This window comes from Phocoena phocoena, chromosome 5, assembly GCF_963924675.1.
Source record: "Phocoena phocoena chromosome 5, mPhoPho1.1, whole genome shotgun sequence".
NCBI lineage: Eukaryota > Metazoa > Chordata > Mammalia > Artiodactyla > Phocoenidae > Phocoena > Phocoena phocoena.
This window is the reverse complement of record NC_089223.1, coordinates 474,395-486,619: the sequence shown is the minus strand read 5'-3', so window position 1 is coordinate 486,619 and position 12,225 is coordinate 474,395.

The window sequence follows — 12,225 nt, the reverse complement described above, 5'->3', positions numbered from 1 at the left end:
AATCCTAAATTAACCTAAGAAAAGCTTGTTTCCTTCAGCCAGGACAGTAGCTACAATGACAGCGCTCAAACACATGTATTCTCATTCTTTTCTTTCTTTTTTTGGCTGTGTTGGGTCTTCGTTGCTACGTGTGGGCTTTCTTTGGTTGCAGCGAGCGGGGGCTACTCTTCCTTGTGGTGCACAGGCTTCTCATTGCGGTGGCTTCTCTTTGTTTCGGAGCACGGGCTCTAGGCGCACAGGCTTCAGTAGTTGTGGCATGCAGGCTCAGTAGTTGTGGCGCACGGGCTTAGATGCTCCGGCATGTGGAATCTTCCCGGACCAGGGCGCGAACCCATGTCCCCTGCATTGACAGGCGGATTCTTAACCGCTGCGCCACCAGGGAAGCCCTCATTCATTTTTGCAATAGAAAGTATTATGAGATTTAGGACTAGTTATATTCTGGTCAGCATCTTGCCAACACTTAAATGTCGCCACTTGAAAACCAATTTGTCAACCTGATGTTCACCCCATACTGAAAACGTTTTCTTCGTGATCAGGTTTCAAACTTCTATAACCAATATAGTTCTTACTGCTCCCAATATAGCTTATGTACTGGATATCTTACACAGACCTTCTAGAAATATACTTTAATGCAAAGAAATCTCACGGTAAGAACCTCAGACATTAGAGCAGGTGAAAAGAGGAGACCATATGGCTAGAGGCAATGTTTTGTGGTAATCTCTTCTAAACTCTTCACAGGTCCTCAAGCACATAACTCTGTGTACCCATGGGTTACAGAGAGAAAATGCTAGAGGCAGAGCTGCCTGATGTCCATGCTTAGAAGACAGTAATCATGCCCAATCCTGGGCCGAGTGAAACCCTCCAAACCATCCAATCTGTAGAAGTAAAAATACTGAAAACGTGGGAGACAAAATAACATTTTTTTCTCAGATATGTCCTAAAAGAATATTAAAGGAATATCAAAAATAACTTGACTCAAAATAAAAACCCATGTCTCTGGTTCTTCTCTTGGTCTAAGATTAGGGGGTAGAGAGTGAGCCCATGAGATGGAGCAAAGGGAAGAATTAGCAAGAGCTGGGGTTGGGCGTAATTTAGAAACTGAGGGGAATTTACTTTAGTCCTTCAGCCACACAGCATTGGTTTCAAGCAAAAGGCCACCTGTAATCTGCTGAGGAGTGGTCCATTTCCTTCTTTCATATAACCCTCAAATCTCAGAACTGCCACAATCCCCACTCTACTCCCCGGCCCAACTGTTCCCATTTTTCTTACTCAACAGTTAGAGATGGTGGCAGACATGGAAACACAAAGCCAGGAGGGGAGTTCTCGCGGATAAATGCCCCAGCATCCTGTTTTTCAGAAGATGATTCTGAAAACACCCCACACCCTTCTAGAACCATCCAAGCAGAATCCCCACTTGTCTACAGCCTCGACCTCCATAAGGAATCCTGATTTTGGCTTTTCCTCCCTCCCTGCCTGTCTCATCACCTCACCTCCTCCTGGGACCAGTTCCCAAAGATACTCCCTCTGCTCAAGCCCTTGCCTCAGGCTCTGCTTTGGAGAAAACCAAAGCAATATGCAGATCTCTTATTCATCATTTAGGAAGGAAATAGTTACCTTTGTTTTTCAAAATCTTTTTCCTTTCCAAGCAAAGAAAGTTCTGTAAACATAGCAGCCATTCAGCAATCCATTTTCATTCATTTATTTGATATGGTGAATTGCCTTTTGTTGTATGAAGTAACCTTTCTTTGTTGCTTTGTTGTTGTTGATGTTTTGTTGTATTCCCATAGATGGGCATCTCAAGAGAATTAAAACCCCTTACCTGGGTGCTTCCCTGGTGGTCTAGTGGTTAAGACTCTGCACTTCCAGTGCAGGGGGTGTGGGTTTAATCCCCGGTCAGGGAACTAAGAGCCTACATGACCTGCAGTGTGGCCAAAAAATTAAAAATTAAAAAATTAAAAAAAAAACTTTACCTGGAATTTAAGCTTAGTTAAAGAAGTAGGAGCTTTGCGAAGTCTTTTGGTAAAACTCTGGAACAGCCATCAACAAGTAATATTTGCCCAGTTGTAACTATTATGGCAGACCCATAAGAAACAGAAAAGAAACTCTTAGGACACGAATTTCAAGGGAAGGGGTACTCATGTTGCCAATTATGGCTCAATTAAGGGACTATTCCTTTCCTCTGTGTGGATTTAGGATGACTAGCGTCATCAAGAAACAGTGCAGAAGGCTGTAATTAAGAAAAGAGATTTTGGGGGCCTTAAGAATCACAATTTGGGAGACATAGATTCGGGTAAAACCAAAAAAGTATTCTGGGGAAGAGAAAGAGTCAGGAAGACAAAAAGCCACAAGGTTGTTAAAGCTGCCTGGTGAGAGCTGTGATGGACTCCAGCTTGAGCCAGGAAACATTTGCCTTCAAGGATCATGAGTTGTTTTAGGGTAGGGATCTGCTAAGAAGACAGACCGTCATGAGTTATTTCAGGGTAACAGTCTGATAAGTATCTCGAGTTTCTGGCAGATATTCTGGACGCCTTCTTTGGACAGTAAGTGGTCAAAAGGTCAGATTCCATCCAGGCTAATATGCACAGGTCATACTTCCTTACTGGCCTCCTGTCCATTTTGGAGAGCTCTCTTAACAATACCAACTCCATTTTTATTTTCCTTCCTTTGATGGAGATCTTCCATTAGAAAGCACTGATGGTTAACCATTTGGTTATTTGGCATCAGTATCAACTCCCTTGCTTCCGGGAAGGCTCATTCTCAGAAAGCATGCCCCACTGAGGGGTAAAGAGGTGGCTGTGTGAGAGGTATGCCCTTTGAGAGTTTATGGCCCCATAGGAGTAGCATGAAGCCATCCCGGAAGTGAGTCTTCAAAATAGCCATTGTCTTCATCGGGAGGGGTCTTAGAGAAGTGGTTAATCATCTCAAGACCTCAAGCTACCATTATTCCTGTGGAAGGTATCACAGCACAACAGCAAAAGATACAAAGCATAAGCTGTTTAAAACAGCAAAGAGAGAACAAACCAGAAGCATGATTAGAATCACTAGTTGTAATCCGGGTCGCAATAAGGCACCGAGTCCACAGTGGAGCCAGCTGATTGCTAGATGTCAGGTTCAAAGCATGTTTTGCAATGTCTCTGATGCTGTCATCAGGTGTTTAGGTAAACTTTCTGAGTGGCTCAGATACAAAAGGTACAAAGATTGTCTATGCAGACATGATGTTATGGTGATTTCTCTGAGGTTTATATCAAATTGTCCGATTTTAGTTCCCATGACTTTGGAAAAAGGGCAGTTTTAGTTCTCAATGTTTCCAAGTTTTCAAAAAATGGGAGAGGAACTGAAAATGTTAGTTTGGAGAATTATAGCCAGATATTGGAGGAAACCAGAAGAATTCAGGATCTAGTCCAGTTTACAGATAAATAACAAAACCTCACAGACAACTGAGTACTGGAACCTAATATCCACAAAGGTATATTACCGAAACATAATTTTTCTCTCTCAAAACACCCTCATTTCTACCAAAGAGAGTCAAATTAAGACTAACTTGTTTGCAAAATATCTGGTTTCAAAAAACTTGATCTGATTATTTATACACATGTAACAACAATAACGATTGACCATACAGGCTTTTTAAAACAGGATTTGCTGGAACTTTTCATAAGGAATCTCAGATTGATTTTTTTTTTTTTTTTTTTTTTGACCATGCCTCGTGGCTTGCAGGATCTTAGTTCCCTGACCAGGGGTGGAACCCAGGCCACAGCAGTGAAAGCACCAAGTCCTAACCACTGCACCACCAGGGAATCCCAGATTGAACTTTTAAAGACCTCTCAAGGTGAGAAAAGACAAGCAAAGGATGGCTATCAGACTTTGCCTGCAGTACATACAGATATGGGTGAATTCTTCTCTTCTTGAGGTCCCCAAAATGTCTTGAGTTTTCTGCACCTTCCAGGAAGTTACCTTCCTTACTAAGCTGGTTACGCTGCTGGGAACCATGTAACCAAGGTACCAAGTGAATATTTCCAAGAGCCTTATTGGCTCTATAAAGTCAATCTTAGTTCCTTAAAGCTCCCTGGTCACATCTGAGTCTGTTTCTCTCAAATATGACACTCCAGTCAAAGCCTTGGTAATATAACACTTCCAATAGTGTCCTGTAATAAGGAGAACAGATTCTTATTGAACTTATGCAAGTAACTATGTTGAAATAAAAATAAAAATACTAAGAGTTTCCGAATTCTGGAGGAATCAGGTAGGGAGGATAAGATAAATGTTTCATCTTTGTTTACAAAGGTATACTTTACCAAATTGCTGCAAGTCATAGACAGCTTGAGAGAGGAGGTTTCTTTAAACCTGGAAGAGCGAAACATAAATGAACCAGCAAGGTTTAAAAAAAAAGTCATAAATATTGTAATCATGGTATCAGTTCATTCAGTCCCACGGAATAAATTCTTGGCCTTTATCTTTTGTTAGCAGTTGTATGAAGTCATCAGTTTCTTCATTAGAGTTTCATAAATTCTTTCCCAGTTCAATGGTATGATCTGAAAGTTCATTAGAAAACCGTACTCTAGATTAAGTGTCAGAGTCCTTTACTTGAATCTGTCTGAAGATGAAACATGTTTGTAAAAGCATCAATGTAAAACAATAACTGTCTAGAAATGACAAAAAACTTAAAATGACATGGTTAAAGAGCTGAGTACAATGCAATTGACAGAGGAAATTAGGTTATTTCCTTTGTGGTATACAACATTTTAAGACAATAAATAGAATTGGCTGATAACATTTACCAGAAATATCAAATTTCTAGGAACTTCACAGTTTCTGAAACACTTATATGCCTATATAGGAGTCTTAGCCTTTCTTGCCCATGTACTTTAACATATCAAATAAACTTAATTAACGACGCTTTTTTATAAGGAGAGAGAACAAATCTTTGAGATATTTCAGGGGCCCTCTGAAACATATCTCAAAGTTAGTTCTAAGTGAAAAGAACAGAATTTGATTTGGGGAAGTTTGTCAAAAATATCAAAAAATTTTAAAACACTTGTTCAAATTGGATCAGGGGTCACTGTGAAACAATGCTTATCCATTTAACCAAGAGAACAATTAAAGATGCCACAGGCAAATATAGATGGTTATATAGTTGTAAAAATCTTTGTTTTTCCAGACAGATTGCATTAAAAGTAAAGAAAACCTTTGTTTACAATTTATCATTAAGACCAGACCAATAATCTATTAAAACTTTGTCTTTTAACGGAGAGAAAAAACCAAATTTTAATTTTGCACCAGCTTACTTTTGTTATTAAAACTCATTTACTAAATCAAAGTTATTCTGATTTTATCCAGATTGGCCACTCATAAAATTCCTTTCTAAAGATTCCTTTTTTGGGCTTCCCTGGTGGCACAGTGGTTAAGAATCCACCTGCCAATGCAGGGGACACGGGTTCGAGCCCTGGTCCAGGAAGATCCCATATGCCACAGAGCAACTAAGCCCGTGCGCCACAACTACTGAGCCTGCGCTCTAGAGCCCGAGAGCCAGAACTACTGAGCCCACGTGCCACAACTACTGAAGCCCGCGTGCCTAGAGCCCGAGCTCCGCAACAAGAGAAGCCACAGAAATGAGAAGCCCGTGCACCGCAATGAAGAGTAGCCCCGCTCGCCGCAACTAGAGGAAGCCCGCACGCAGCAGCGAAGACCCAACACAGGCAACAATAAATAAATAAATGTAGAAAAAATATATAGATTCCTTTTTTAAAAACCTTTTACAACCTTCTAATTCCATTTTATTTGCCCCTTGTTTTCTTTCTCATTTACAAATAACCAGCTTTAGGACAAAATCACTTTTTTTCCCTTAACAAATGCTCTTCCATTCTTTATACCTTTTTTAAAAGCTTCCTTTCATTCAAAGATGCTTTCCTTATAATTTTAGGAGTTTTAATTACATATATTAAGTAGAATTCTTAATACTTTGAAACCCTAAATTTTTTTTAGTAAAAATAAAGAACTAAACAATTGTGAATTGTATTAATGTTTCGTGGCTTGGCATACTTATAAATACATTTTATAACTTTAAAAAGGATATGCTACTTTATAGCACAATCTTTTAATAAGGCACAAGATATACACATTTACTTATAGACCCAATAGTTTTAGTCTATCTGAAAAAGAGGTCAAAAGTAGGTAAACTTAGACTTGTTTAGCAATAAAGGTTTCAGTATTTTGACTTTTAGCAAACCTAGGTACAATAAAAGTATTATACTTAATGCTGATAGCTCTAACGACATGTCTGTATTAATTAAACCAGCCAACGTTAGCAAGTTTTACACCAAATGTTAATTTAATACCAGATATTTCCCAGACCACATGAACCTGAAATTCATTTGTGCTGGTTTCTATTATATTTCTGAGAATTTATATAAGTACTTAATTTTCTTTAAGTCAATTAAATAAAACTCTTTACAAATTAATTTTGGTTATACCATCTAGAGGTAGAAAAAAATACCATATATAAAATGTACATATCTCGACATACAAAGTGATAGACACAGACACAGACAGAGATCTCATAGCTTTCTTTTTAAAACTTTAGCCAGGGAAGTCCAGTGGCGGTCCAGTGGTTAGGACTCAGTGCTTTCACTGCCGGGGCCCAGGTTCAATCCCTGGTCAGGGAACTAAGACCCCACAGGCCAAGTGTCACCACCAAAAACAAGCAAACTTTAGCCATAAATCAATTATAACACAAAAGTCACTAGTTTATAAATTACAGTTGGAATAAAGTACATCAACTTGCTTAGATGGCTTTTATAATTTGTGGGGAAGACTTTTAAGATTTGTGTTTGTCCTTGACAAGCAATTTTAAAAAGGCGGTTTGGACAAGAGAGTCCCGTTTGTAGTTTGTGTTTAAAAAGACCCCTTTCCTCAGTCTTTTAAATAAATCTTCAGTCTTAGGATTGGTGATGATCTAAAAAAGGGTTCTTGAAGTACTGGTAGAACATTTACATTTGAAAGGCACAGGGAGAGAAATGCAAGCTCTTCCTAGGAAGACTTTTGAATAAATAGTATTTTCGCAATGATCATAATAATCACAGACAATGTCACCAGGCCATTGGATGCATTGTTGCCTTCTATGGGGGATCAATCTTAGTGTTATAAGAAATAAGTTCAGAGAGAGGTGGGCAGCAGGGAGGAGAGCACTGCAGTGGACATTCAGAGGAACAGGAAGAAGCAGGGGTGGGGTGGGGGGAGGAGGGAGACCTTCAGAAGCCTCAGAGGACGTTTTTCCAGTTTGGAAATCCTTTGACGTAATCGTGAGTTCGTTTCTCTGAGGGAAGCATTAGTGGATTCATTAGTGTGTTTGGAGCCCTCAAAATACCAGTTGAAATGTGCTTCTCTGTTTTGTCTTACATCCTTTTTTCTAACTGACTGGGCACATAGACTAACAAATAAATTAGATAAACGAATAAATAAATTAGGTGAACCGATTCAGGGATTTCAAAGGAGCCACAAGTAGGTCGATTTAATTGTTAATCATCCCAGGTAATCACAGTCAGCAAAACAAATACTTGCAGGGCTGGGGTCCACAGCTCTCATACTAAAACCCGGCAGGAGTTCCAGAGGGATTGCTCTGTAGACTGACCCTTAGAGAGTGAACTTTCCATATTTCGACAGTAATCACTCCCCAGACCAGACAAAACGACATCTTGAAAACAGAAGTCAGCAACAGAGGACAAACAAATAAATTAGAACCTCTACAAGGTTAGAGCCTTGAGTAGAAGAGCACCCACCAGCAAGTCCAGGGCCACGGAGGAGATGCTGGAGAGCCGCACACTCCCGCAGGGGCTTCCCTTGGATCCGAGGTTGCACCAGAGCTGGGGCTGGAGCAGCTGCCCTGTAGCCTATTCATCGGATGCCGTGAAAGGCCGACCCCAAAACAATGCAGAGGCTGCAGTTAAGAAAAGAATTTATTTGTGGTCTTAAGAACTGTAGCTTGGAAGACACAGATTCGGGTAAAACCAAGAGCGTCCTAAGGAAGAGAAAGAGTCGGGGGCATGTAAAGACAAAAAGCCACGAGGTTGTTGAAGTTACCTGGCGAGAACGGTGATGGACTCTTGATGTGGGTCAGAAAATACTTGTCCCTGAGGAATCATGCGTCGTTTTTGGGTAGGGGTCCAAAATCACATGGACCGTGGTGAGTTATTTTAGGGTGAGGGTCTGGAAAGTGTCTCGAGTTTCTGGCAGATGTTCTGGACGCCTTCACTAGGGCGATAAGCGATAAGTGGTCAAAGGTCAGATTCCATCCAGGCTGAGACACACTGAGGCCACATTTCCCCAGCGGCCTCCGGGCTCCATGTTGGAGCTCTCTTAGCAGTACAGACACAATGATGATTTTCCTTCTACACTCGTTTCCAAGGGAAAAGGAAAAAAAGAGAAACACTCGTGGGAGATGTGTTTGTGCAAGGCTGCTCTAGCCCACTGTGTAGAAATGGCTTTCGTCCACTATTGCTGGTGTGATTCGTCATGAAACTCCCACCAACATTTTAACATTCAGTCTTTCCCTAGGTCAAACGTGGTATTTTGCCATTTAAAATATGCCCCCAGATTATGCTCTTCATTATATAAATTAGTATAATTTTTTAGATAAATGTACTATTTATACAAGGAGAAATCATTCAAAATTGTCTATATAGTATGAGTTGTACAAAAACAAATTTTATGATATAATCTTCATGTATCATATAATTTTTAAGAGTACCAGGAACACATTTTATAATCAATTGGATAAAATGGATAAAATAATGGGAAAGTTTAGGTATGTAGCCCTAATATATTGTTTGAATCACATGAAGCTGTTGCTTTTGTGGGTCAGAATAGTTGACTAGCAACTTCACATGGTTCCTGTTATCACTATTCAGGTAACACTTAGTACTAAACATAGAAACATTATTAAAGGGGGTTTTGAGTCAGGAAAATCTGTGAAATGCTCAAATAGACAAGTCAATTCTTTGAAAAGGAGGAGGGAAGCCCATTCGGATGCTGCCAGGTTAAACATATCTTTAAATATTCAACGAAACCTGCATCATAATGTATTAGCAGAGAACCCAAGATTTCACCCTGTTACTGATCATGCAGTTTTCAGATATATTTCCCCTCGCTTCCAACCCAAACATCTCTTCATAAATCTGGAGCCCAGTGACTAAGTTCTGCAGTTTCCTAAGTCCTTCATTCTTAGCGTGCTCGCGTGACTCTCCCGCTGAACTCTTACTGGTTCTTTAAAATGGCACTTCCTCCGCTCTGTTTCCATGCTTTCCGTGATAACCCCAGCGGAGCCCTGTATTCCCCTCCCCAGTGTTCAACAAAACTCTGTACTTAAATTCTTAGACTTCCTATATTTGGTTTGAACCTAGGGTTTTCGGCCTGATTTACTCACTAGGCTGTATTTCCTCTAGGTAAGTTCTGCGTGTTCTCTTGCATCCGCCCAGGGAAACAAGGATGCAACGAACGTTCTACCAAGGTGAGCCTCCTCTTCCCATCACCCCTCGTTCAGCAGAGGCCAATCTAAACGCTTAGGTTCTTAACAGAGAGGGAGCCTGTCAATAGTACTTAGAAACATGGGGACAAACATGGATAACCTTTGAAGAAAGCCAGTGAGCTTTGCTTTAAAATTAGGAATCTCAGGTACTGTGGATTGTGTATTTATAGCAAATATTTGCATGCAGGCGGGGGGGTAAGTCAACAGCGTGCGGAGCACCTGTCGCTAAGAGCCGCTCCGGTACAGTTCGCTGCCTTCTGTGCACTTTGAATTCTCACGAGTCCAAGATTAAATTGACCACTCCCAAGTCATCGGCCATATGTGTGAAGCGATTCGCACAGATGGATGGAGAAAATACAAGAAAGAGAAAGAGAAAATAAGTATGTACGTGCCAGACACTGCATTAGGGTTGTTTCACAGATTCGTGCATTTTTGGTCCCCTGAGAACCGAGGCTGCATATGTTGGGAGATAACAGAGCCGCACGTAAACCGGACTCTCATTCCGAAGTGCTGCCTTGTCATTCCCAGCTGGCAGACTTCAGTAACTCGCTGGGAGATTATAGTTCCTGGCACAGAGTTCTGGAAACCTTGTAATTTCTCAAGTGATAAAAGTGCTGGGAGCATCTTTTGTTCAGTATTTGGCCTTTGACCCCAACTCCTGACACAGCTTCTGAAACCCTTGTCATTTGCTGGAGGACAGGAGTGTCTTTTGTTCTAAGGAGGCATCTCTGGGTGGGGTCCTGGACAAGGGTGGGTCACTGGAAACGCTAAGCCACCATTAGAAGCTGGGGATTTTCAGGCCCAGCCCCTTTCTCTTGTGAAGGGAGAAGGGCGGAAGATGGGGTTACAGATCCATCACGCGTGTGTGATGAACCCTCCATGCAATCCTAAGAGTCTGACCTCCCGCAGGGGCCCGGTGGGTGCACAGGGGGTGGGAGGGTGGCACTCAGCGGACAGCAGTGCACTGCACCCGTCCGCGCACCGTGCCCTGCAGCCCTCTCCATCTGGCTGTTCATCTGTACCCTTTAAGAAACCGGTAAACATGAGGAAGTGTTTCTCTGAGCGCTGAAAGACATCCTAGCAAGTAATCGGACCTGAGGACGGGGTCAGGGGAGCCTCCAATTTGTAGCCAGATCGGACGGAGGCTGTGGGTGACCCGAGGAGCTACTGCCGCAGCTGGCATCTGAGTGGCAGTCAGAGGCGGTGCTGTGGGGCTGATCCCTAAACTGGGATACCTGACGCTGTCTCCAGGTAGAAGCCATTAGAAGCCAGTGAATTCATAGGTGTCCCGCCTTCCTCCTTCCTCCTTTTGGGTGCGTTTTGTCCTTGCCCCCTCTCTCGTGACTTTTGTGGGGAGCTCTTGGTGGCCTCTGCACCGAGAGTACCTGTGCTCTGGGGCAGAGACCCCGCCTGTGCTGGCCGTACCCCCAGCAGCCCTCGTCGGGGGGCAACGAGCCCGGGCCCTGGCTCCCCATGCCCCCCACCGGCTAATCTGCTGCCCACCCTCTCCCCGCTCTCGCCCCACGTCCAAGTGGGATTTTTAAGTCTGCGTTGACATAACAACAGTTATCAGTAATTCCAAAGGGAAAAAAAAAGAGAATCGCTTGATGGGGTGAAAAACCTCCACACATCTGGTGACCAGAAGTAAAGTGCTCCATGTGAGAGTAAAGGAGCCACAACAAGTAAAAAGCGTTTTTTCTTTTTACATCCCTTTACTCATTCTCCTCTTTATCTAGGGCCAAGTCCCATGTTTTACATCTCTGTAAACCTAGGAATATCTTTAATTGTCTTATACAACAAAGAAATCAATTGTTATGATAATGATTTGCTGATTTGACTTTGATTTGAACTTTTATTTGCTTAAGTGACAGAATTGCAATAACCAGAATCTGACCCCTAAGTAAGTCAGGTTTATTAGTTCTCCAGGAAGTAAGGCATTTGTGAAAGGATAAGTCTCAGTAGTTCCAAGGTTGCTTCAAGCCTTGGATCTGTTTAAACAGCCAAATTAAAAGAGATGCCTCCAAACTTAATAGGATAAAATATCAATAGGACACCAAAGACTCATATCTCTGGAATAAAAAACAGAGTGGTTAGTATTTTCTACATAGCATTTGTATTTCCTAAGCTCCTAGGTATTTAAAACACAGCCTGGGTTTTAGAAGTTAAAATCGCTTAGTTCATCATCTGTCCAACAACGGAGACTCTTTTAAAACACTGACCCAAAAGATGAAGAGTCTCAAGTGTTAAACTATGTTATTATAAGGTTATTTAAATTTGCTCTAAAAACATTCATTCGGTCAGAATATCGAGCACGTCGACTACGTTATGAGCAGTGTCCTAGGCTCAAGGATTCCAATGACGAGCGGCACAGAGAATATCCATTCTTTCATAAAGATAATACCCTTAGTAAGAGAAAAATGACAATAAAAATTAAGATGAATTAAGAAAAAAAAGATGATGACTTTAGATCCCAATGAATAAAATAAAACAGGGTCATGAGACAGGTCCAAGCAGGGCTGGGGAAGCTTGATTGACAAGGAAAGGGCCCTCAGAGAGGTGTCACCAGCGAGCCCAAACCGTAGGAGGGAATCAGCCAGGCCCAGATCTGGGTGGACATAATATCAGAAGCTTGACTCCTGTAAAGGATTTAAACTCCAAAGCAGATGTATAAAAACGTACCAGTAAAATTGTATATGCGGCAAATT